The sequence below is a fragment of the Diadema antillarum genome, unplaced genomic scaffold (assembly GCF_040938485.1).
Source record: "Diadema antillarum isolate AM-2024a unplaced genomic scaffold, OU_Dant_1.0 seq00000177_RagTag, whole genome shotgun sequence".
NCBI classification, from domain to species: Eukaryota; Metazoa; Echinodermata; class Echinoidea; order Diadematoida; family Diadematidae; genus Diadema; species Diadema antillarum.
Window position 1 is genome coordinate 1,596,532 of NW_027271244.1, and position 24,758 is coordinate 1,621,289.

Here is a 24,758-nt window from a genome sequence, read left to right on the forward strand (position 1 = left end):
TGTCATGTGTGGCCGCGAAGAGTGTCCGTGCAGGTGTACGTACTCGTTGCGAGTGTAGGTTGTACTGGTCGCCCCGGTATGGTAGTGATGGCGATTCATGGGCAAAGAGAGGGAGGTGATAGAACCCTCCTGATGATGCTGTTACTGTGGTGTTAGACATCAACTCACAATACATATAATTGTACATGAGTAGTACTAGTATTCACATACAGTTAGATTTATACAGTGTTGCTATTGTCAAATAAAGGTCTAATTGATTTACTGTTGTAAATTTAGATGAACTATCACGACTATGGGCAGATGGGTATTCATGGAGGTTTTATTTTTGTGAATTTGGCAAGTCAGTAGATATTTGCAAAATCATTGACCATGCCAAAATAGATTACATCCCATAACACAAGTGCAATGTAATGATATGTCATTAGCGTCTCAAATATATGGAAACTGCTAATTTTGCTCATTTCATTGCTGTGGTACGTGATCACAAATCTATATAACCACCCAAAAAGTGATTTTACAAGTTCTGATTACGTGCTCACATTGGCAAAACATTATTGTAAAGTTTAACTTCAAGAAGTCTTCATAGAAGTTTGCTTGTCTGTCCACACTGGCAGCCAAGCATCTTGAAGTTTCAATTCTTGAAGTTTGGGTCACTGACACTGATCATGCTGATAGGATACATGTAGCACATGTGCAACATAATACAACGTAGGAGGAAGTGTACACAGTCTGACAGCTAATGATTGTGACGTAATGATGCACTCACATACATCCCGATGAGTGTGTGCTTCGGAGGCACTGCCCGCAAACAGGTGGTGGCCCTGTCACATGACAAACCTTATGAAGCTTCAGTTACAAGTGCTCAGACTGCACGAACTTCAAGCAGATTGGCAGGGTTAGAGAAATTTCCCTATAAGAGTGGAAAGTTTTTCAATTTCTGAGTTTTCAGGAAGTTTGTGGTGACACTGGCTAAACTTTGAGAACTTAAATTTTGCAGTCTTAAACTACACAATTTTTTCTAGTGTGACCATGGTTACATCGTATCTTTGTACATGTAGAACTTGTTTGTGCGAAGAGCAATGTGAATGATGGGTACATGATGGAAATGTTTCTCCTTTTGTGAAATTCTTTTATACAAAGTGAAAACCTGACTTAAATGGCTTTGGCCTGAAGAGTGCAGAGGCATTGTGTGTTTTCAGGCTGTCTGCCCACAGATTTGGAAGTCGCAGATCTTGTTTTGCAGGCATAATTAAACACCATGTATGCTCCATGACATATATACAGTAATCAGATTTTGAACAAATTCTGTTAAGGTTGAAGCAGGGTGCTACATAAGCACTTGCCCGATTGCCTGGGGCAAGTGAAAATCAAATTCGTGCAAGTGTTTTTGAACAATGAGAACAAATGCTTGCCCGAATTGGGCAAGCAAAAAAGTTTTGAAGACACCGTTTTTTCACTTATTCCCCCAACAAACCCACAAAGTCAACCATACAGAAGCCCAACGATAATGGCTGTTTAGTGATGCAACACATCATTTCAGCAACTTCCCAACATTTACATGAAGAAGCCCAATACATTTCAATGGCAACACTTGATCAGACCAAGTTTGTTGTGCTGTTTATTCAAGTGATAGTGTTTATCAAGCCCTTGACTTACACACGATTTTCTATATTATTTCCTTATATTTTGGACTTTCTTTTCGGGCAAGTAAAATTATTATTCGGGCAAGTGTTTCACAGCAAATTTGAAAATCTGCTTTCCCGACCGGGCAAGTGGTAAAATAAAGTTATGTAGCACCCTGTTAAAGGTGGCCTAACATCTGTTTGAAATGACATTTTGAGCTTTAACTTCACAATTAAGAATGTTCAGTTACATGGTATATTATTTGTTAGAAAGGGTAGGAACAAATGGACTTTAAATCTATTGTATCTGAATAATCAAAGATCAAGGTCTAAGACTGCTGCACTTTTGCCCTCACACCCACATTAATGTTATTTTTAGCCATTACTTCAAAGTACAATGTACATGTATATTGGGTGTTAAAGCCCAAACAAAGTTCTGGTACGCCTGCAAAAGTTGTCAAATTTTGCTCCAAAATGTGAATGTATGCCTAGGAAATGTGCGGAATAACGCTGTAACAAGATATTCGATGGGTAACGCCGAAAATGGGAAATATTAACCAAAAACGTTCAGTCTCAGAACTTACCCGAATGGGGTCAGGCTAGACTTGGACTTGGGGATAACTCAGCCTCGCTTTGCTGGTTTGCTTGACGGCGGGATGAGTTGTATTGGTTGTCCCTCTGGATTGTACAGTGTTGTACTATGCATATGGGAGCAGCCTGTATAAACTGCATTGTAGCGTTCTGGCTACTCGCAGTAATGGTCTGAGTTGTTACAACGCGCGCATCAAAAACCTCTTTGGCGCGCATGCAAAATTGGTGTGCGCCTCTCAAGCACCTCTAAAAATAATCAAAGACGCTTGATAAACAACAACAAAAACTTCAAAGACCGTGCGTCTCAGCAACTGAGGCGATGTGCTGTACTAGTAGGCTTGAGGACCGCGCGCTGTCCATTTGTTTTGTACAGGATTAGCACGCACTTTCCTGTCTGCTCAGTAAGGCCTCGTTTGGTACCCGTAATATTATAGAGTACTGATGAACATGGCGATCATGAACTGTGTGTAAATTGTCTGAAATAGGGTCGAGTTTTCCCTGAGACCGAGTTAGTCTGGAGCCTTCTGGAATAAAAGTCGGTCTACCTACTTTTATTATTTTTCTCAAAATACTCCAAAACGACTCATCATTCCGGCAAACCGCGTCAGCCAGGTAAGTTTCTTTGTAGACTCTTCCGATATTCCGATATTAGTATTAAGTAGACAAGAGGTCATAAAATTAATCAAATTTTGATAAAATCTGCACTGTTGTGCTTGTAAAACTTCAGTCTATTTCTGTAGACCTTTAACTAGCTTGAAGTTCCTGTGTAATCAAGTGTTGTAAATCATGAGGCTTTCTACAACAAAGTCTACAGCATTGCCCCCAATGGTAGACAGTGCCTTTAATTTTGTGAATTTCACAGGAGTCAAGATTTGTGAAACTGAAATTGGCACAAAAATTCTTGTCTACACCATATGTGTTGAATGCTGGGTACGATCAGGGAGGTGGGAAAAGAACCTCCCTGATACAATTTGTGAAAATTTCATGCCGTGAAAATTGCCGCCAGCTCCGATTGGTGAAAATTTCATGCCATGGAAATTTCTTGCTTTGCACTACTTAGTGTTTCAAAGTGGGCAGTTCATGATCGCAAAATTGTTTTTTTCTCAAACCCGAAAAAAATAGCATTGAAAAGTCCCCCTATGCTAATGGCATTTTGGATCGGTGTTTCAAATGCTGATGCTGCCTGCAGTATAAGTTGCAAATTGAGCATAAATGCACACTTAGCAAGGTGTTCAAGAAAGCTGACCCATTTAAACACAGAAGGGGTTAATCGAAGTGGGGGGGGGGGGGGGATACAGATTTGCTGGTTGTGCAGGTAAGGAAATATCATTGGTCGTTATGATGCCGCTGTGAAAGCCTTGAATACTGGGCTAGATTTCATTGCTTCTGGTGAAAAGGCCATCCTCTTTCTAGGAATATCAGACTTATTGTACGGAGCATTCATATTCTTCCCACTACAAAGGTACACATATCCTAAGAATATTGCTTTGAATAGATAAGAATAATGATCTTCTGTCTGATATTTTTTTTTTTTTTGGGGGGGGGGGGGTGAAAGGGGATGGAGAGAAGTCCTTTTTCAACTAGGGTAAGGAGTAATAACTTTATGCAATGCAGACTTTTGACTATTTCAATGAGATTGATCTAGGTGGTGCACTCAACAGTTGTCGTTGGTACCGTAGTGTAATATGTTCATACTGGTCAAAGGGGCCCAGTGTTTTGTTCATAAAGTTACTGTATGTACGCATTGAAATGCTTGCTGTCTCTCCATTTCAAGGCTGCTGAGTGTTTTAAGTGATTCAAACAGTGAATTCAAGTATAGACCTGCCTTTATCAGACTGGAGTTAATAGACTTAAGAAACACTTTTATTTTTGGGAAATTAGCCTGATGTCAAATTAACCTCCAATTTGTGCAATGAAGGCACAATACAGCATAATATTTTTTTTTTTTTGGAAAATTGTCCTCAAATCTTTGTCTCGGTCATGAAATTGCACGCTGTTCGGGTTGTGTCTCCGTCAGCCCAAAATTCCTTCATCCTGGCATACTGGGGAAACCACTTTTAAACCGTGGGCTGAGCTGAGCTGAAACTTCAGCTCCGCCAGATGGCTGAGGAAAGTTCACGTAAAATACTTGAAGCTAATCACTGTGCACTTACACACACACACAGTGTATTTTGTAAACAACATTTAGCGAATTCAAGGATCACGTGTATCATGCATGCTGGCTGTTTTGTCCTTGTTTGTTCATGTCATAAGTCACTGTGCATTTGCGTGTAAGTTGAAGATTCTTGCAGACTTTGTATTTACAACACGTTTTAATTCTGTGAATTATTAATTACATAAGATGTCTCACTGGACAGAAGAACAAACTTGTAGCATTATCGATATCCCTGTGGAGAGAAGATGCTGTATTTGAGTAAATCGTGAGTACGAGAACGCAGGGAAAAAAGATATCATGAAAGTCTGTGCTACAAGCTTGCAACATATGGCGTGACAAAGACGGCCCAACAAGTCAGAGTAAGATAAAGGATTTGAAAGCTCAGTGGGCGGAAATATCCACTTTTGAACAGTATGCTAAGCAGAGTAGTGATGCAAAGTATGCATGCATCAAATTTCGAGCTAATTTTTCCAAGTGGGTTGTTTCGAACTGAAGAAGAAGCACATTCGCAATATCGGGCTTTTTTCCCAAACTGTAAAATATCTCGCTAGTTTTAACTTTGTGCTGATGAGGACACGCCTTCTATGAACAGATACAGATGGGCATACTGTAAGTCGAAACTATGCTTCTGGAGCGCTCTTCAGCCGATATTGTGTAAAAGTGGGGTACTAGACATGGACATGTGATAATGTGGCATCTGCCAAGGACAATACTTAAAATATGCATATTGTGTACAACTGGGAAGGGGGGGGGGGGGGGGTAGGGCACACTTAAATGTTGGTCTGTCAGTTTGTTTGTCTGCCTGTTTGTGTACAAGATACCTTGGGAATGGATGAAATAATGTCATGAAATTTGCAGGGTGTGTTCATAGTGAGGAATGCTAGAAACAATTACATTTTGGGTCATGAGGTCAATGGTCTTAGGGGTCACAACTTTAGAACAAAAAAATAAGCTTAATCTACCAATAACTCTAGAACAGAAGATTTGATTTTTACCAAACTTGCAGGGTGTGTTTATTATGAGGTAAGAAAGAAACTGTTTAATTTGGGGCCGTGAGGTCAAAGTTCATAAAAAAGGTTTCATGAAGGATATTTATGAAATAGTTTGATTTCCCATTAACTCAAGAATGGATGATCAGATTTTCACCAAACTTGCATTGTGTGTTAATAATAATGTAAGAAAGATACAATTTAATTTGGCAGTCACAGGTCAAAGACCAGAAGGCCTGGAGATAAGAGGACATAAAATAAGCTCAGAGACTCCAACTCTCCCGTTTTCGACGGGAGATCTCCCGCCGAAAACCAATTTTTGCAAAATCTCCCATTCTCCCACTTGAGATTTAATTTCTCCCGCCCTGGCTCTTTGTCTCCCGTTGGAAAGGATTTCTTACTTGTTTCTATCATATGTTGAAAAAATAAGCCTTAGATAGCACCAGAGAGCATCTAGAACCCTAGGAACTTCGCGCTTCACACACATCAAGTTGGAGTTTCCCGTTTGCTAGGGGTTTCAGGCGGGAGAATCTCCAGATCAGAAGGTGCTTCGGGTTGGAGTCTCTGTAAGCTATGCTTGTATTGAGGAGACTGGTACAAAATGACAATATTTAAATCATGGCTGCTTGGCAGAGGTCTGCTCTCTCAGAGTGCTCATACTCCAGGTTCAAATTTGTTTTCAGTTCCTTGTATTATTCATCCACACCATCATCTCGCCCATTCAATGAGAATGTAAAATTGTTACATATTTTGATATTCAAACCAGTGTTTTATTTCAAACCAGTGTTGTATACTGATGAAATGCAAGTGTGTAATGCAGTTGAAAGGCTATACTATGCACTAATGTAAGAAGCTGTTAATGTACACTGTATGTGTGCCCTTAGTGTGTACAATCCAATATTATCAGGTTTGGTCATATTTGTCATGCATACAGTACATACTGATATGAAAGAGAAACTAGTGGATGTCTTGAATGCCAGTACATGTGCAGCAATGCACAGTCCCAAGATGTGTTGCTTTATCCTGGGTATAGAATCAGTATTGAGTTCAACTGAGAACAAGATGCAATAAACTACATTATAACTTGTAACAGGTTTTGCAATACCACCTTGGCTGTACAAATGTATGTAAATTGTACCTGTTGGAGATGCATTCTCACAGTTGTAGCAAAAATTGGAAAAGCAAAATCTGAATATAAGGAGTCTGATCTTTAAGTTTTCTCATGGAAATCTCTGCAAAAAAAAATACAAACATTAATTCATGATTCATAGTATGATACAAATTTCTAGCTACAATTGTACATGTATCATGTGTATCACTGTTACATACATTGTACTGTTGATGTCATAGTGGCAGTGTCTTAAGTCACTGAGTAGCGTTGATGTAATTTACAGCATTTGACCTTGATATCATCAGCTGCTTGAGTACTAGTATCCTAAGCATTGGGTCTATTCAGACATGTCAACTAGATCCATTTCCCTGTTATAGCAGGAGACATGCTTTCGTGCCTTTGAAGGAAGAATGTCCTCTTTGAATGTGTTGATTACTGTCAAACATGATATATTTGTGACATGAAATTTTCGCGAATTGGAGGCGACTGCCTCTTTCGCGGCATTAAATTTTTACGAATTGCCACTGGCATTCAATGCGTACAGTATAGACAGTGTAGACAAGAACTCTTGTGTGCATTTTGATTTCGCGAATCTTCGCGCTCACAAAATTCGCGAAATTTGCGAAATTTAAATGCATGTGAACATTCCTCATTTTACTGTAAGTATCTGTATTAAATCAAATGAAACATACTTGATGAAATACTGGTATACCTTTTTGTTGCAATGGACATTCTGTATAGGGAGGCCTACATTGTACAGCTGTATACATATAGTGGGAGCTAAAAAAAATCATTTTTTAGTGAAGATATGTGTAGATTTTTTTACCTCTGCCAAGGGGGGTGGCTACAAGTGTATGTTTTTGTTACTGTTTGTTTGTTAGTTAGTTAGTTTGTCCATGTGCAAAATAACAAAAAAATTAGTGAACGGATTTGGATGAAACTTACAGGAAAGTTTGAGAATGATACAAGTACAGTGTAACAGATGATTAAATTTTGGTAGTTATCCGATAATTTTTTTTTGAATTTATGAAAGATATTTGATATTTTGGCAGGTAGGGTCAATGAACTTGGGAGTTCAGGCTGCGCGTATTTGAGGTTTGCATGCGAGCACTAAAGTGCATGCTCTAGTTTCTGCTAGGGCGAGGCGCACCATGCTGCTGAGGGTTTATGATGTAACAAAGGCTTCTATATTGGGAAATCGAGCGACTTTAAAGGTATAATTTACCATTCGCAGATGAAACAAAATCCAGCATTAGTGCTTTAAAATAGTTCTAAAATGTGAGTTTGGCATACAATTTTATAGAAACAACCAATGTAAGAATTTGAATCAGTATAATTATTGTTAAATGTACAAAACGTGAACAATATTATAATAAAAATTTTTCCAGACTAAACCATCTACAGTTATGGTTTAATAATAAAAATAGTGATATCTCCTTATGTTTTAGGCTTTATTGCAAAAATGTTATATGGTAGGGTGTTTTGTGATACAACTGACCTACACATCTGCATCAAAAGTGATATCTTGAACATTTTTTAAATCACTGCTCCCAAAGGTAAACAGGACCTTTAAGCACATAAGTACAACTGTATGTATGGATGGAAATCACTGATATCTCTATGGAAGAACAAGATAAGTGGTGGAAATAAGCTGCTTGCTTGGCGGAGGTCTGCGCTCTTAGAGTGCTTCTCTAGTTTTAATCTTTGATCTGCTTCCTCTACAAATGGTGGAAAGACACACAATGCTGTGTGAATCAAATTGGCAACATACATGTATCATTTATTTGTACTTTCTCCTACCTGCAGTAGACGTACATTAAGTTCTGAAGTTTCTTGCACTGCAAGTGACAAGATTAATTGTGTTTACTGTGTTGTTGCTGTTGTTTATGCACTCCAATTAGAAAACTGAAAGAACAGTAGTGACCTAAACCGAGGTATCATTAGCCTGAAGAAAGCACATTATATACGTGTATACTACTGTCCAACCTGCCTTAGCGGCCACTGAAAAATCCCCCCGAGAGAGGCCCTGTTAAAGATTGTGTACATATACACAATCGGTCACCTGTCTAACGCGGCCAGTGACCACAAATTTTGTTTCCCGCAGTAGATTTTAACCTGCCTATAGCGGCCACAGGTACATTGTAGCAGCTGAGCTGATAATCTAGCGTTTTTCTGCTTTGAAGCCGTGCCAGACTTTCCTGGACAACGTTCAGTGATTGCCACCTCTGCATTCACCACTTATTCAGTCATGCTAATGCACTAGTGTTGAGCTTTCTTCTCAACTGTACACATGCTACTGTGCTACAATTTAATAAACACCGTCATTGTTCAATGCATGAAGCGCACATGTGCGTACAGTGTACTATACATGTACACATACAGCTGTACATGTACATGTGAGAACTTATACAATGATGTACACGTGTATGTACAAGTAGGCAATGCACACAAAAGTTGGGTAGCCTGTCTACAGCGGCCGCTTGTCTATAATAGCTACTTGTCTATAACAGCCATTCTTGTTGTCTCCCTTGGGTGGTCGCTATAGACAGGTTTGACTATTTATGTACGTATATTTTTTTTAATGACTGTCACAGGAGGCAATAATGCAACATTTTCTTGATTTCCAATAAAAAGCTTTTTTAATAGTGAACCATACATACCTTATGTTTAGTTAACATGCCACAGAGAATCAAGCCTGGTTCTGTCTTATTCAGTCAGTTACATTTACTTATGTCCAGTAAATTGTACTTGACAACCAAAATGCTCATTGGAATGTAGTTTTTGTCGAGTCCACCGGAGGTATGGGGAGACTAAGGGATTGCCCGCGGCGTCTGTCCGTCGTCGTCCGTCCGTCCGTCCCGTCGTCCGTCCGTCCGTCGTCTGTCCGTAACGCTACAAAAACTTCAATAACTCTTTACTCTGGGCTTCAATTGCAGCCAAACTTCAAGGGAAGAGGGGTTAGGCCAAAAAAAAAAAATTGTTGCATTGGCGTAACATGAGATTTTCAAATAGGGTCGGTCGGGCGGATTTTTTTTTTTTTTTTTTTTTTTTTTTTTTTTTTTTTTTTGCTACCTGCATTTTACGTGTAAAACTCGTGCTCAGCTCAGTAAACAGTTACAACTGCTGCACCGAATGTGCTGTGTTCATCTATTCTACAAATCATTTATGAGGCCGATATTACTGGAATTATACCCCTTCACAGAATTTAAAGATGTTGAAATCCCTATCCTGAATGTTTTCACTTCATATTTTACTATTTTGACTTAGATAAGATAGATGCAAATTGACCCATATGTACGATCTTTTCATCGCACACGGCGATCTCTATTACAGTCCCACATATACAGATTCGTGTAAGTTCTCCACACAAGAAACCTATGGCAAAACTGTGCACAATACATCGCAGTCTGAATGCTACGTATACACTGAATAAATCTTGTTAGAGTACGTGTCCGTGTTGGAAACAGATGACGTACTGATCAAGGAAGGCTTATGCGAGGCGCTAGATCTCTCCCTCGTACATCCGATATCCCCAGAGCCGTTTCCACTTCCGGGTTTGTGCGATCGCGATCGCAATCAACAAGATATTTGATATCGATAGCAAAAAAATAATAATAAAAAAACATGGGGTCGGCGGAATTTTTAGGGTCGGGCGGGTTACGCCAATGCAACAATTTTTTTTTTTTGGCCTTATACAAAGTTTCACATTTTAGCATATATGAAGGTCACCTCAAGGTCAAAGCTCACAGGCAGGGGTCAACAAACTTTTAAAGCCCAATGTTAAGTTTTTATGGCGCGTTTCTATTATGGGTCATAACTTTTGATCCATAACTCCATTTGTGACTAAACTTGGATGGTAGATGTCCCTTGGGGAGTGGATGATCACGACAAGGTCAAAGGTCACGGGCAGGGGTCAATGAACTTTTAGAGCCCAATGTTATGTTTTTATGGCGCGTTTCTATGATGGGTCATAACTTTTGATCCATAACTCCATTTGTGACTAAACTTGGATGGTAGATGTCCCTTGGGGAGTGGATGATCATTACAAGGTCAAAGGTCACAAGCAGGGGTCAACAAACTTTTAGAGCCCAATGTTAAGTTTTTATGGCGCGTTTCTATTATGGGTCATAACTTTTGATCCATACAACAACTGTAGGTCTGTTTGTGACCAAACTTGGATGGTAGATGTCCCTTGGGGAGTGGATGATCACCACAAGGTCAAAGGTCAGAGGCAGGGGTCAACGAACTTTAAGGGCCTAATGTTAAAGGGGAAGGCTAGTAAGCGATCAGTGGGAATCAGTGGGAATGCTGAGGGATGATTGTTCCAATCCTTGTGGGATTTATCTAAGAGTACATTATATATCTACTGTTGTGTGAAAATTATTTGCTTCAGAACGGTCTCATATTCAAGTAATGTGCAGATTAATGCCCCGTCACTGACCAGGGACACTTACCTGGAAACATTAAACTGCACATTACTTGGATATGAGACCATTCTGAAGCAAATAATTTTCACACAAGAATAGATATATAGTGTACTCTTAAATGAATCCCACAAGGATTGGAACAATCATCCTCCAGCATTCCCACTGATTCCCACTGATCAGTTACTAGCCATCCCCTTTAAGTTTTTATGGCACGTTTCTTTTTTGCCATAAATTTTTACCTTTTTATATCTCTTTTTATCTGTTATATCTCTTTTTTTAATCTGTTATATCCCATTCGCGTACAATTTCTTGTACGCGAATGGGCGAGACACATCATGGCAATTGCCTTGTTCTTTCTTTCTTGTGGTTTAATTGTTACACTGATCACACTTCTGAAGTCACAACCTGTGCAATCTATTTCAAGAACATCAGCATGCAAAGTACAAGTGTAGAACACTTGTCTTGTCTGAAAGTGCAGAGTGATAACTACATCCATCAAAGATTGCAAGTTTTTCTTTGCATTTTTCAGTTTTTCGTACTGCATTCATCAAGGTGTATTACATATGTACGTAAAGAAGGTACGTTATGGATGAAAGAGCAATGAATACGAAGAAATGTGTCAATATCTAGAATGGGCCACGTCTGCATAGAGAGTTAGCGCGGCAAGTCAACGGTTGGGTACATAAATCACAAGCGAAACTGAGCATTATTGTAAAGTGTGTGGGGGGGGGGGGGGGGGGTTGGAGGGGCTTGGAATTGTGTTTGACTTCCAGGAAAACCCAGGCTTCAGACAAGGCAATTTGTTTATGTATGTTGTGTGTGAGACTGAAAGTAGAGCTCTGAATTGCTCAGGATCTGGAAGTGACTGTTCATGTTTAGAGGCCATAGATTCCTGTGTCTTGTGCCTTCTGCCTAGAGTATTTTGTTAATAACAGGATGGTGCCTTGCGAGCGTAAAGGCAGATTATGGCGAGTGAGCTCTTAATGCTCGCTGCTTCCAAGAAAGTGAGTCTCTGGGCCATATTTTAGTCATGTGGGTCGGTACATTAAGCTTTCAGAATGCCTTCTGAAAGATACATAGATTTGAGAGGGGGCTTCTGATTTTTGAGGATATGTCAAAGATTTTCTGTGGCAAGTATCCTTTTATGCTTTGTGATTCTGATATTTGTGGCTGTCGTTTTTTTTTCAATATTTTTCCTTTCCGTCTTTTCGAACTTGTAGAACACAAAGATCCTGGTGTGAAGACTGAAAATACACTAGTAGTTACACTCTTGTAGCCTTGCAAACACATGCTACAAACTAATAATTTTTCTTGCCACAAGGTAGTATCAATTTTGCACCTATTCTTAGTTTACAAAATTTCATCAATATTTCCCATGATGTTTCAATAGGAACACATGTAGGTATGTTCTGATGCATACAGGTAAAATGTATGTTTACCTTGTTTATCATAGGCCTACATATATTTTTTATATAGGCCTACTGTATGAGGAGAAAGATGAAAGGGTATTCCATAGCTCCAGGTATTTGTTGTCGAACATGTCACATTCAGTGTCAAAACTACAATTTCTGCTGTGATGGTCAGTCAAAAAAAGGGTTCGAAAAGGTACAAAAGATGTACATAACATACATACATGTAGGATTCTACACCCCCTCAGCCCAAGCAAAAGAGAAAAAATGGAAGCATATATGCAAGCTGACATGAAGAACACTACTAAAATTTCTTTTGATAGCAGTGTCTCATACACTAGAGCGTAGTTTGGATGTCTTTTAGCACGAAGCAGTGTGGATGTGATTGTCATTCATATGAGGTTTGGAATAAACAACTTCCTGCACCAGGGCTGTTTCTACATGTATGATGTGTCTACCGTACAGCAGGTATATCTATTACAAGTGTTCTTTTTTTTTTTTTGGGGGGGGGGGGAAGGGGATAAGGGTTCCATGTGGTTTGGAGTACTCACACGTGGCATATACAGTGTACATGTACACTAATGTTACAGTGGACACCCCCCCCCCCCCTTTATGTAAGTAGATCTCTTTCTGTCTGTTTCTTCATATACAGTGCAGTACATGTACGCCCATGTTGTATTGTTACCAATATCATACAATTTGTCAATGAAACAAGTAGCATTGACCATTTTGCCACAGTCTATATACAGTACGTGTACATGTAGGTCTTTTCATAGATTTCCTTTTCTACTCTCTGAGATCTACATGTTATATTGCAAGACACAGGTTTGTATGCTTTGTGCAGAAATTCGCTGCAGCAAGAATTCTACCTTGGCAGATGACATTGGTAAAAAACCAAAGAGACACTGACTCCTCACACAGAATAGGACATTCAACAAATTTTAGATTTTTTTTTTTTTAAAGATTTCGGTCTGTCTGAAACATCTCAGTCACCTGATGTCATACACATGCTATTTCATATTCTTTGTATACATGTGAGAGTAAAATGATTTTCTTGAATATAAATGAAGAATTGAACTTCCCTGGTATTAAACAATGCATAGTAGCATTAAGTACCCTGAATACACTGTATACTGTAGGCATGCAAATTTTGTAGTAAAATGATTAAGAATCTTTTTGTTTTCTTATCAGAAATTCAAAGTAAGTGTAATTACATGCACAATGCAAGTCACAAGCTTGCATCATAAACTGTAACTGTCCCACTCAGGTAATTGAGTCGGCTAAATATTATGAAGTATTCATTGAGTGATGTGTCAGATAACTCGCCGACTCGTATATGGTCAGAACTTTCATGGTTATCAGATTCCCTCCAAACTGTGATGCTGTATATTGTGTTTGTATTGGCTTGTCCCTGAAATAAGATTTTTCCTTGGCATACATTGCCCTGTAAGACATGGAGGACTTAGTTCTAGTGATAATGGTAATTGTGATGTGTGCTTTGGGCAAAGTGCAAACTGATATGGGGAGGGGGGGGGGGGACATCTTTGGCCATATATAACCAAAAAAAAAAAAAAACAACAACAACAACAGCAACATTGAATTCCATATTCTATGAAAGATTTTTATCAGTTTTATCAGTTTCAGAGCCTGGGTATTTGTTCCAAGTTCGTTGTGTCACTACCGGCAACTACAAAGGCTAGCCTGGTGGTAGTGTCGCTGCCCTGAAAGCAGAAACAGTAGATGACAGGTTGGAATCCTGCCTGTTCCTTTTTTCCACACGTTTGTTAAATGTCGATCAGCAGTTGTGATCTTACACATACATTTGTACAGAGGGAGACAACTGATAAAAATCTTTCATAGGTGTAGTACGTCTTCACCGCTTTGCTCTAATAACCTCTTTCGTTCATTCTTTATTTTCATTCGAATAAGCTGTGTGCATTGACATTCATGTCTGTAGTATTTCCCTTTTAGTCATCCTCACACGAGTGTGGTATTTATGCAGTATCTGGTGTCCAGGCCAAATGTTGATGAATGCTTGATCTGAGAGATCTACCAGCACTTTTTTCTGCGAATCATAAAACGCAAGGTTGGGCCTCTCTCCAGCGCACAGAGAGATGTTTTGCGAGTCATCTTTTACCTGTGCCCACCCTGTCATGCCACATATTGCTGGGTCCTAATTGCTGAAGGCATACCAAATATTGCTTGCTAGACTGTCTTGCAGATATGATAGTGCATCGTTGAAGTGTGTGAAAGTCCTGTTGGACTGCAATCTACAACTGTATGCTATATCAGAGGTGCACCTGCCTCAAATGATAGGAATGTTTCAGATGTAGAGGGTTTGCTTGCCTGCACTGGGGTGACATCTAGGCATGTTATTGCTGATATCATAAGAATTTCAGTGGGCATATTCTGCTGCTTCAAGTTTGCTTGATGTAGTGGTGTTGAATGTTTGTGTAGGATGCCATATCAGATATACTGAATCTCAAAATCATGGCTTTTCTGTCATTTGTTATTGATATACTATTTTATAGCTGTTTCTCAACTTCTTAAACCTGCCGCACACTATACGACTCATGACTATATGACTGACAGACATTAGATCTGAAATAAACAAGCATGTTTATTGTGAGGCTGTTGTGATTTATTTCGGATCCAAAGTCTGTCATTCATATGTAGTCGTGCGTCGTAGAGTGTGTGGCGGGCTTGAACAGATGAAACTTACTTTGAAGTGATGTAGTCATTGTAATTAAGTTGTAATAAATGTCATTAATGTTAAGCCTGCCTGATACAGGATATTTTTTTCATATGTTCTCAGATTGATATATTCAGGCATGATATTCTGTAGATTTAAATCCGATTTCAGATTTTTTTTTCTCAAGTCTATACACATTTTGCTTTTTCCATGTATCAAAATCACCTGAAAATTTCAACAGACTGCAATATCATCCCTGTATATTGTAATAAAAACAGGACCAACAGTAATACCGGACTCTTATAAAGTGCTCATTCTACCTCAAAAGGTACTCTTGGTGCTGTGGAAACAGAATAAATAGTACACAATATATAACCTTGTGTCATAATAATATGATGTAGGGTTGCTTGGCTTCCCAACTTCCTCACTTTGGTTTTTGATGAATAATCATCAGTCTGTCTTTTTTTGTCTTTATTTCCCTCAGGAAATATTGACATCATCTTTTACCTACCGGAAATATTGGCATCCCACTTGGTCATAATCAGGAAATTATGATACACTTCCTGCTTTCACAACAAAAAAGATCCTGCTCAGAGAAGCTGCAATGATACTTCAACTCTTTCTGCCCGTTGTACTTTCATAGTAGATGATTTTACTATCTTTGTTGTTGTTGTTGTTCAATTGTATTGGGATTCCTTCAATTTGCCCATACTTCATATGAGGCTATCATTTCTCTTTTATTTGGTTGTACATAGATTCAAATCATGCAACAGTCTTCATGCAGTCTGTGATGCACATTGGTGTATCTCATGTGTACATATTATGTAATATTTCTGTCAAAAGTTTTCAGAGGTCTTCTGGAGATGCCACACTGGGAAGTCAGGTGCTTATGGTATACTGTATAAGCTGTTATTTTCGCAAGGGTTTAATTTTCGCGAATTTCGCTAATCACTGTTGGATCATGAATTTAACGACGCGTGAAAATGTCGCCACACACGTAAAGTAATAGTGCACTTGCGATAGCCCTGGTGTCAATTCGCGAAAACAATATCTTATGTCATGCGCAAAAATATGTGTCTGTGACCAATTCGTACATGCTCGAAAGGATTATGTAATTGTAATTGCCCTAGACCCGCAAAAATAACAGCTTATACAGATGCGATGTTTCATAGCTCTTCCAATTGTTTGTTCTGCAAAACATTTGAGAAAATGCGACTTAAGGTCATTTTCTTTCGCTTTTGTCAGCTTATGGTGTATAAAAAAACGTTTCCTTCCAGAAATTGTTGCTGCCAAGTCACTACTACAGCAGAATAACTTGTTGGTAAGAATAAAATTTCCTGCAGTTGAATTCATTACCAAAATCAAACTGGAAATCCCACTAAATATTGATGGTTATTTGTATCATTTCATATATCAGGGGAACAAGTTGCAAAGGGTAACCATGTGGATTCACTGCACAACACTATTTCTTGTTTTCATCTACAAATTGTACACCAGTGTTCAATATGAAAACACTCAATTCTGAATGCGATGATTGGAATTTATCCAGTGGCACAGTCCTTGTAATATGAAACTGTTCAAAACTGTGAATGACTGTAAAGTGGACACACACAAATAAGAAACAAATAGGACCTAGATGGTGTACATCAGTCAACTTTTCTTTAAAATACTGTCATCTTATTGGAGTTTTCATTGTCAAAAGTAAATACTGTCATCTTATCGGAGTTTTCATTTGTCAAATCATACAATCATTGACTTTGAGAGGTGTAAAGTGATGACGTTTGAAGTATGGACAACTGTGCAATGCATAGATCTGTTCGCAGGCAAAATTATGTGTTGCTGTTGTTGTTGTTGTTGAAAACATTGAATCTTGACCAGCTGGGTAGTAACGGTTGGCAGCCACGTTATAATCCAGGATTTTGACCCTTGTATTAGTTGCTTGATGAAATGCACATGGCTGGGGGGGGGGGGGGGGGGGGGGAGGGGGAGGGGGGAATAAAAGACAAATGTGATGTTGGGATGCACACATAGTAGGGAGAAAGCCTCTACAATGTGCCCTCCACTCCCTCTAGAGTCTCATGCACACTCCATCCAATCAAGGGATTCAGGGTCCCTGGCAGTTTCTTGGAAAATGACATATGTACTGATTTTTTACCCCCTTACTCAGCAGTAGGGAGCTGTGGGATGGGAGAGGGGAAGGCGGGGATGGTTAGATTGATGAATGGATATATACAGTAATAGGAGAATAGATGAAAGAGAGAGAGAGAGAGGGAAGGAATAATTTATGTCCATCAAGGCTGGTGGACTGCAAACACACAAGGACAAGGCATGCATTTTGGCTGATACAGTACCAATTCAGCATTTGTTGTATAGATGCGTATGGTGTGACATGTGTGCAGGAGCACATGTGCATGTGTGTGTACATGTATGTGAGAGAGAAGATAATTTACTGTAAAACATGATATGTTCGTGGCATGAAATTATCGCGAGTTTGGGGCTGACGGCCTTTTTCACGACATGAAATTTTCGCGAACCATCACTGGCATTCAATGCATAGAGTGTAGACAAGAACTTTCGCATGCACTTTAATTTCGCGAATTTTGGCGCTGGCGAAATTCGTGAAATTAAAATGAATGCAAACATTCCTCGTTTTACAGTATATTTAAGACAGGTGAGAAGGGTTATGTACATATCAGATATATGGAATGCCTCTGCCATTTATAGTTATGACACAGTAACATGGGAGAAGTCTTGCTTTACACTTGTACTGCATGATGGATTCATCAGCTGCACTGTATTATTCATGAAACACAGCAAGTGCTACATTATAGCCCAAACTCTGGTCATATATTTTTTCATAGTTATATGGTGTAGTGTTGGACTCTGAATGAAGAACTGAGTGACTATAGTTCTGATATTACTATTACTGATAACACTGCAACCTTCCATGACCTTCACCGCATGTTGATCTTAAAACAGTTGTTGCAACAGTTACTGAGCTATATTTTTAAGTTTCTTTAATAAGTCATCAGAGATTCTGTGTGCTGGTGAATAATGCACAATATATTTGCTGCAGACCCTAACTGAGATTTTATGTTTGTTTTAATGCTTAAAAAAATATAGAAAAGTGGAAGTATGAAAGTCATCAGATTTGTCAGAATCCTTGCTTTGCATCAGCTGATTGACATGGCACTGTTCTTTTTTTCTAAGTGAGTTGGAGTCCATATTCTTATTTTTGCACTGTGCATGAGCTTGGCTTCAAGTATCCTATACTATAATACTCGAAGTTGTTGTTGTTGTCGCGGCCTTATGTATTTCCTGTTTTATTTCGGCGTTGCTGGTTTCTCTATCTCCTCCCGAGCCGTTGGCTCCGGGCAGTTGCGACCGGTGCCGTCGGCCGCAGGAGAGTATCCTACATCGAATGGCGCGCCTTTCGTCCCCTCTCCGCCTCCGTGTCGACGTCGAGGACGAAAAAGAAAAATTAATTAGCTACATGCATAATGCATTTTTGTGCGTGACGAAAGAGCCGAGCGTTTCAATATTCACGGCACCTGCGCTGGCCTCCTGCTTTCTCGATCTTCCATCTTTTAGCTTGCAGAGACACTGGGGGATACTAAAGATGATGGTGCAGCGAAATCTCTGACATCTTCCGGCGGACGCGCACGCACACACACAATGTACCTCGCAGTACTCTATACACACTCTACACTGTGTGTATATAGTTCTGTGATGTACCTTTGCCTCCGCCTGTTACGTGTACTGAATGTATTGACGATGGTTACACGAATCTGTGTGTGCGTGATATGGACTACAAGGGCATTTACGTACAGTTGGCCATTATTGGCGTCCCCAAATGAAAACAACGAACGTTGGTTATGTAATTGTATTTTGCACAACTGCAGAATACTATATGCAGCTCAGGTACGTCATTTAGTTTGCTCGCCGTTTGCTCTCAAGTCCGGTGTCATTGTACGCAGACTGTTTAGGACGCGGCTAAATATATTTGCCGATCGTACCCTTACATATCAGATTACACGCGCAGCTGTGTCCATTCGTTTACTGTGCACAGAGCTGCTGTAATCATACATATTCATAAGATGAGCGGACGTAGAGGAAAACCTCGCTTTGCCGACCGCCTATTTTTAAAATTGCAAGTGGAAATAGAATGTGTGGTTCTATGGTCTATCAAACCAAGTTTTGGTGACCAAAAAAAAAGAGGGAGCAAATGAAGACGAATGCAGTGATGTACAGTCAAACCTGTCTATAGCGGCCACCCAAGGGATACGGAAAAAGTGGCCGTTATAGACAGGTGGCCGCTATAGACAGGTAATCCAACTTTGTGTGCATTGCCTACATGTACATGTATCATTGTTGTATATACATGTACATTTATGTGTGTACGTATGCACACGTGTGTATCATGCATAGAACAATGCCGGTGTTTATGAAATTGTTGCACAGTACACTAGATGTAGCATGTGCACAGTCATGAATTAGTGCATTATTGTGACTGAATAAGTGATGAATGCAACGGTGGCGATCGCTGAATGTTGCCCAGAAATGACTGGCACGGCTAAAAAGCAGAAAAACACCCTGAATTATCAGCTCGGCTACGGCTCCATCGGGTTTTTGACCGCTATAGACAGGTTAAAATCTACCGCGGGAAACAAAATTTGTGGCCGCTGGCCGCGTTAGACAGGTGGCCGCTATACACAGGGTCTTTAACATGGCTTTTCTCTCGGGGGGATTTTTCAGTGGCCGCTATAGACAGGTGGCCGCTATAGAGAGGTGGCCGCTAAGGCAGGTTTGACTGTATATATTCTTCTTTCTTCCATAACATGGGAAAAATATTAAAGAAAAAAAATACGAGGTCGTGAGAACCTACTCCCACGGGTGCCTATTAAACCTGATGACTATGATCTCCCCCTCCCCAAATAATAACAATGATGATGATGATGATAATAATAATAATAATAATGATAAGGATAATGATAATAATGATATAATAATAACAATAATAGGAGCAATAATTGTAGGCCTAATACAGGGCTCGACACTAACTTTTTTGTTTGGTGGCCCGATGGGGCCACCAAAATCCTCAATTTCAAATTTTTGGTGGCCCGAGAGAAAAATTTGATGGCCCCGAAAAAAGAAACAGTAAAAAGACATTAAAAGTCCTGTTTTTTTTTAATGAGTCAAATATCTAAGTTTTATCCAGTCATAGTAAGAATTGGAAGTTGGACATACATCTACTCATAAATAAACCTCAACAAACTCCAACACTCACTTTCAGGCACTCATTCAGTCCTTTTCATCCATCCTTTAAACAAATATAACTGCTAATTTCCGGCGCAAAAAGTTACGAATTAATTGACGTACTTTTCAAAAAAATTTGGTGGCCCGAGGCGGGCCACCAAATTTCCCCTTTTTTGAAATTTGGTGGCCCGACTTTCAATTTTGGTGGCCCCGGGCCACCAGGCCACCGTTAGTGTCGAGCCCTGCCTAATATTAATTATGATAGTGTACAATCTGAAGCAGATGTAGTTCTATATTAATATGATATATCAAGCCAAGTTTTGGTGATTAAAAACAAAAAGGAGGGAGCAAAATTATGAAGACGAAAATATCTTATTTTTCTCTCATAACGTGGGGAAAAGAAACATGAAAAAAAACCCACAAAACAAACCGAGGCCTTGAGACCAGCCGTGGATTCCCGCGGGTGCCCGCGTGGATGCAAGAGCAGGGGGTAATCAAAGTCATAGTGTTAATATCTTCCCGTTTCGACGGGAACAACCTGTGGGCAGAACTTTCGGGGAATCTCATTTGCGTTTTTGGTAATTTTTCCCTGAATGTTTTTGTTTTTTGCCCTGCGGAGGTGGAAATGTGTGTGTGCGTGAGGGGGGGGGGAGGGGTGAGGGGCAACAAGACAACTGTTGGACTTCAACGGGTGCAAATAACCCCTCGAAACTCAAGTTCTATAATAAAAGCAAGTAGTGGCGGGAATGATCCCTACCAATGGACCGGATCGCCTGGCATATACTACAAAAATGTATTATAAAATTTCTGGGAAGGGTGGTCATTTAGAAGACAGCACAATTAACGAAAGAATGAGAAGACTTTTCTTTTTATTTCTTCAATAAAAATGTGCAAAATCGTATTATGAGAAAAAAAAATAAAACCCCTCAGACCCGTGGATTTCCACGGGTGCTGCTAGTATGTAGTAAAAGTGCTGCTGCTGCGGGCTACTTGAACTACACATTTTAAAAGCAGATTGGATGCCTATTATTCCCCTGCCAAACCTCAGAGCCACAGAACAGCTGTCGTATGGAGATGAAAATAGTCCCATTTTCAGTTTGATGGAAGAGTGCAATTTCAAAAGCATGGGGAGAGAGTCATACAGTGTATTATTAAGTTGTAGGCAGATTATCAGTATTTGCAACAAACCTCCAAAACATGCACTAATTATGTCCAGTTTATGAAAAGATAAGGCAGGAGGAAACAGCAGAGTGCATTTGGCAGATTGAGCAATGCCTGGGTCAAATTCTAACCTGAAATTATATTTTGGATTTATTTCTCACTTGATACTTGAAAAATCTTGATGGTGTTTTGGACCCACATCACACTGAAATCACACACACATCACAGCAAAATGTGAGATTTGTGAAGGTGGGATGGCCACTTTTAAAGGCATTTTTTGTCATTTGCAGGTGAAACAAAAACCCAGCTTAGTATACTTCAAAATAGTTATCAATTTGGAGTAGGGATAGAAACAACTAATGTAAAAATGTTTGTCAGTGTAATCAATGTTAAGTTTTGTTAGATATACAAAATATGAACAATAGTTATGATAAATTTGTTTCTAGAATAAATGGTCAACAATTATTGTTTAGTGGGAAAAATAGTGATATATATATCCTTATATTTTAGGCTCTGTTGCTATTTTTTATTATATGATTGGATGTTTTGTAACCTACACTAATAATGTATCAAATTTGATAACTTGAAATTTTTTTGAATCACTGCTCCCAGTGGTAAACAATACCTTTAAAGTACTGTTAAGTTTGGTGTTTTTAACATAATGGGCCTTAATACATTTTTTTCTTTTTTTTTCTTTTAATGGCTCAGCCTCATAGTGATAGGTGTCCAAAGCCCTATTTTAGCACAGCCTTTCAAATTAGAATGACCACAACAATGTCCAGGCAATCTTTTTTTTTACCCTGCCTGTTAATTAAACAGTCCCTGCAAAATGTTGCTCGAACGCTGTTGTAAAATTTGGCAAAATCTATTGTAACGTTTGGCAAAATCTGCCCTAACCAGCTAGGGTAATTACCGCGACAATCCTTCTGTTAAGATGCTCTCATGGTAACATTCCTTTGATGCACTCAATACACATACCGTGTGTGATAATCAAAACAGAATGACAAACAAAACAGAATGACAAATCATGTGCATGGATTGTAACCACACCCCTTTCACGCATGAATGGGTAGGTTGTTATGGAAACCTGCGTGGAAAAGGTTTTTGGTGTGTGTCTGTTAAAACAGTACCGCTCGCTCTCTCCTCTTGATTTGAACTTTTTTTTCTTTTTTTTAAAACCTGTTGCGACAAGAGTTAGTGTGAGGGATGTTGAAATTAGTTCAACAAGCCATTTTTTTTTAATGACATTAACTCAGAGTTCTTGCAATGGTTTGTCAAGGATTTTCCTCACAATTTAGTCATGTGATATTGAATTTGTACATGAGCAATGTTAATGTGAATTCTGAAAACTGCTATGAATATGACCTTTGCAGATGTCAAATATGATTCACATTGGTGTTCCACATTTAAAAAAAAAAATGATAATGCGGTACATAGTCACAGAAATCTCTGTATTTTGTGCTCAACCTAATTGTCTAGACACATCCTTTCATATTTTTGAGGGAAACCACTTGGAATATGTTCAGGACTATATCTCAAAAATAGAAAAATAGACAGCCTTCACCCTCATATATCCTTATCACAGATATTCTAATGCAGGAGAGTTCATCAAAGCTGGGTGATGTCTGTGATACTTCCTACTCTCTGTGAGATGATTCTGTGTGTCACCTCTGCCATGACTTATGTTCCAGCAAAGCTGTGTTGTATCATTCACATTTTACATTTTGGTTGAAGTCTCACATTCACAGGGAGGGGCACACGTATACAGCCTGTTCACGAAGTACCGAGAAATTATGGTTTTAAGAATTCAGTTTTGCTGCTCAATGCAACAAATAGTACCAAGAAATAGTGGGTTTAATTCATTGAGAATGAGCTGATTTTGCTACAACACACATCTCCCATAGACACCTGCCCAAGCATACTCGGGGCTTGTCCTCAACGGGTTAAAGGAAACCAAAACCCAAAGAGCTGTACAGATTGAGTGAAAGCAGCAACATTAGTAGAACACATCAGTGAAAGTTTTAGGAAAATTGGACTATTTATTATTTCTACGTGTTCTGAGGGAGTCTCTTGGGTCATGGGTCATTCAAGTTTTCACATACAAAATGTATCCCACAAAATGGGGGATTTGTGCGCCAGTGGGTTTAAAGGCCCATGTTGGTGTGATGTACAATGGGTTGAAACAAGAAAGTATGCTGCCGTTACACCTGGTACACAGATCATGCCAGTGTAGTAAGTAATAGCCCAACACCTTAACCCTGTGATTTGATATCAATGCTATTTTGTTGCATTTTTTTTTTCATTTTTATTTTTGAGGATTGGCTGTAGGATGTCCCGTGGAGGATGTTAGGATATAAGAGGGTCATCAGGGTTATCGGTGGTAGACCACTTCAATTTAAGAAAGAAAAGAAGAAAAAAAGAATGAGTCACCCTTACTTCCCTAACTCTTTAGTAGGTAAATGATGTGGGGGGGGGGGGTGGGGGCAGACAACTCTTCCTCCTGTTGGTATTACAAATAACATACTTGGCCTGTGCAAACTACCATTTTAGTCTCACATGGATGTATTTTGAATGCTGCAGGTGGATCCAGCAATGTGGGAAATATCCTAATTATGGCCCCCCCCCCCAAAAAAAAAAAAAAAAAAAAGGGAAAAAAAAATCAACAGCAAACAAACAAGAAAGAGAAATGCTTCCAATAGATGTAACTGGCAAGAGGTTGTGAAGTAAAAGTCTAGATTCTGGACTGTTTCTGATTTTATGCTCTTTATTCCAGCCATTATATACATGTAAGCCTAGAATGGATTTAGGGTATAAATCTAGTGTTCGTTAATCAGTGATATGCCTGTGTGTCAACAAGACAGTGTTCTCTTAGCTCTTTTAAACTTGGACACCTCTAGCTTCTGTGACTGCTGTCTACTCAAGCAATAACTGTTCCAGTCTTGCTTTATCATTGTAATAATGAATATTAGAAGGTCATAGATCTATGTGCTTGCATACAGTACTGTAAAAGTGGAAATTTTTGCGGTGTTGAAATTTTCGCGCATTTCACGCAACCAGAAACTAGTGTGAAAATAAAAGCATGCGAATATTTTTGCTTGCCATATGTATCAGTACATAGTTGATGTCTTGATTCCGCGGAATTAAAAACACGCGAAACTCTTCTTACCCAGCAGAGCGCGAAAAATAAGTCGCTGAGAACATCATATCCACTTTTACAGTAATAGACTGTACCAAGCTCAGTGCTGTCATTCCTGATACCTTTGATGGCAACCACAAAGCTATGATTGCCAAATTGTGTAACCTCAAAGTAATATATTTTTAAATGAGTTCTTGGGATCACTTCTG

The 24,758-nt window shown here is 39.2% G+C and overlaps 1 protein-coding gene across 1 annotated transcript in view; it reads left to right on the forward strand.

Annotated features, from left to right (window-relative positions):
• Positions 1–24,758, forward strand: part of LOC139728390 (tyrosine-protein phosphatase non-receptor type 1-like) — a gene marked incomplete at its 3' end in the record, with an annotated part of 78,922 nt that overhangs the window by 372 nt on the left and 53,792 nt on the right. The gene's annotated exons all lie outside the window — the stretch shown is intronic.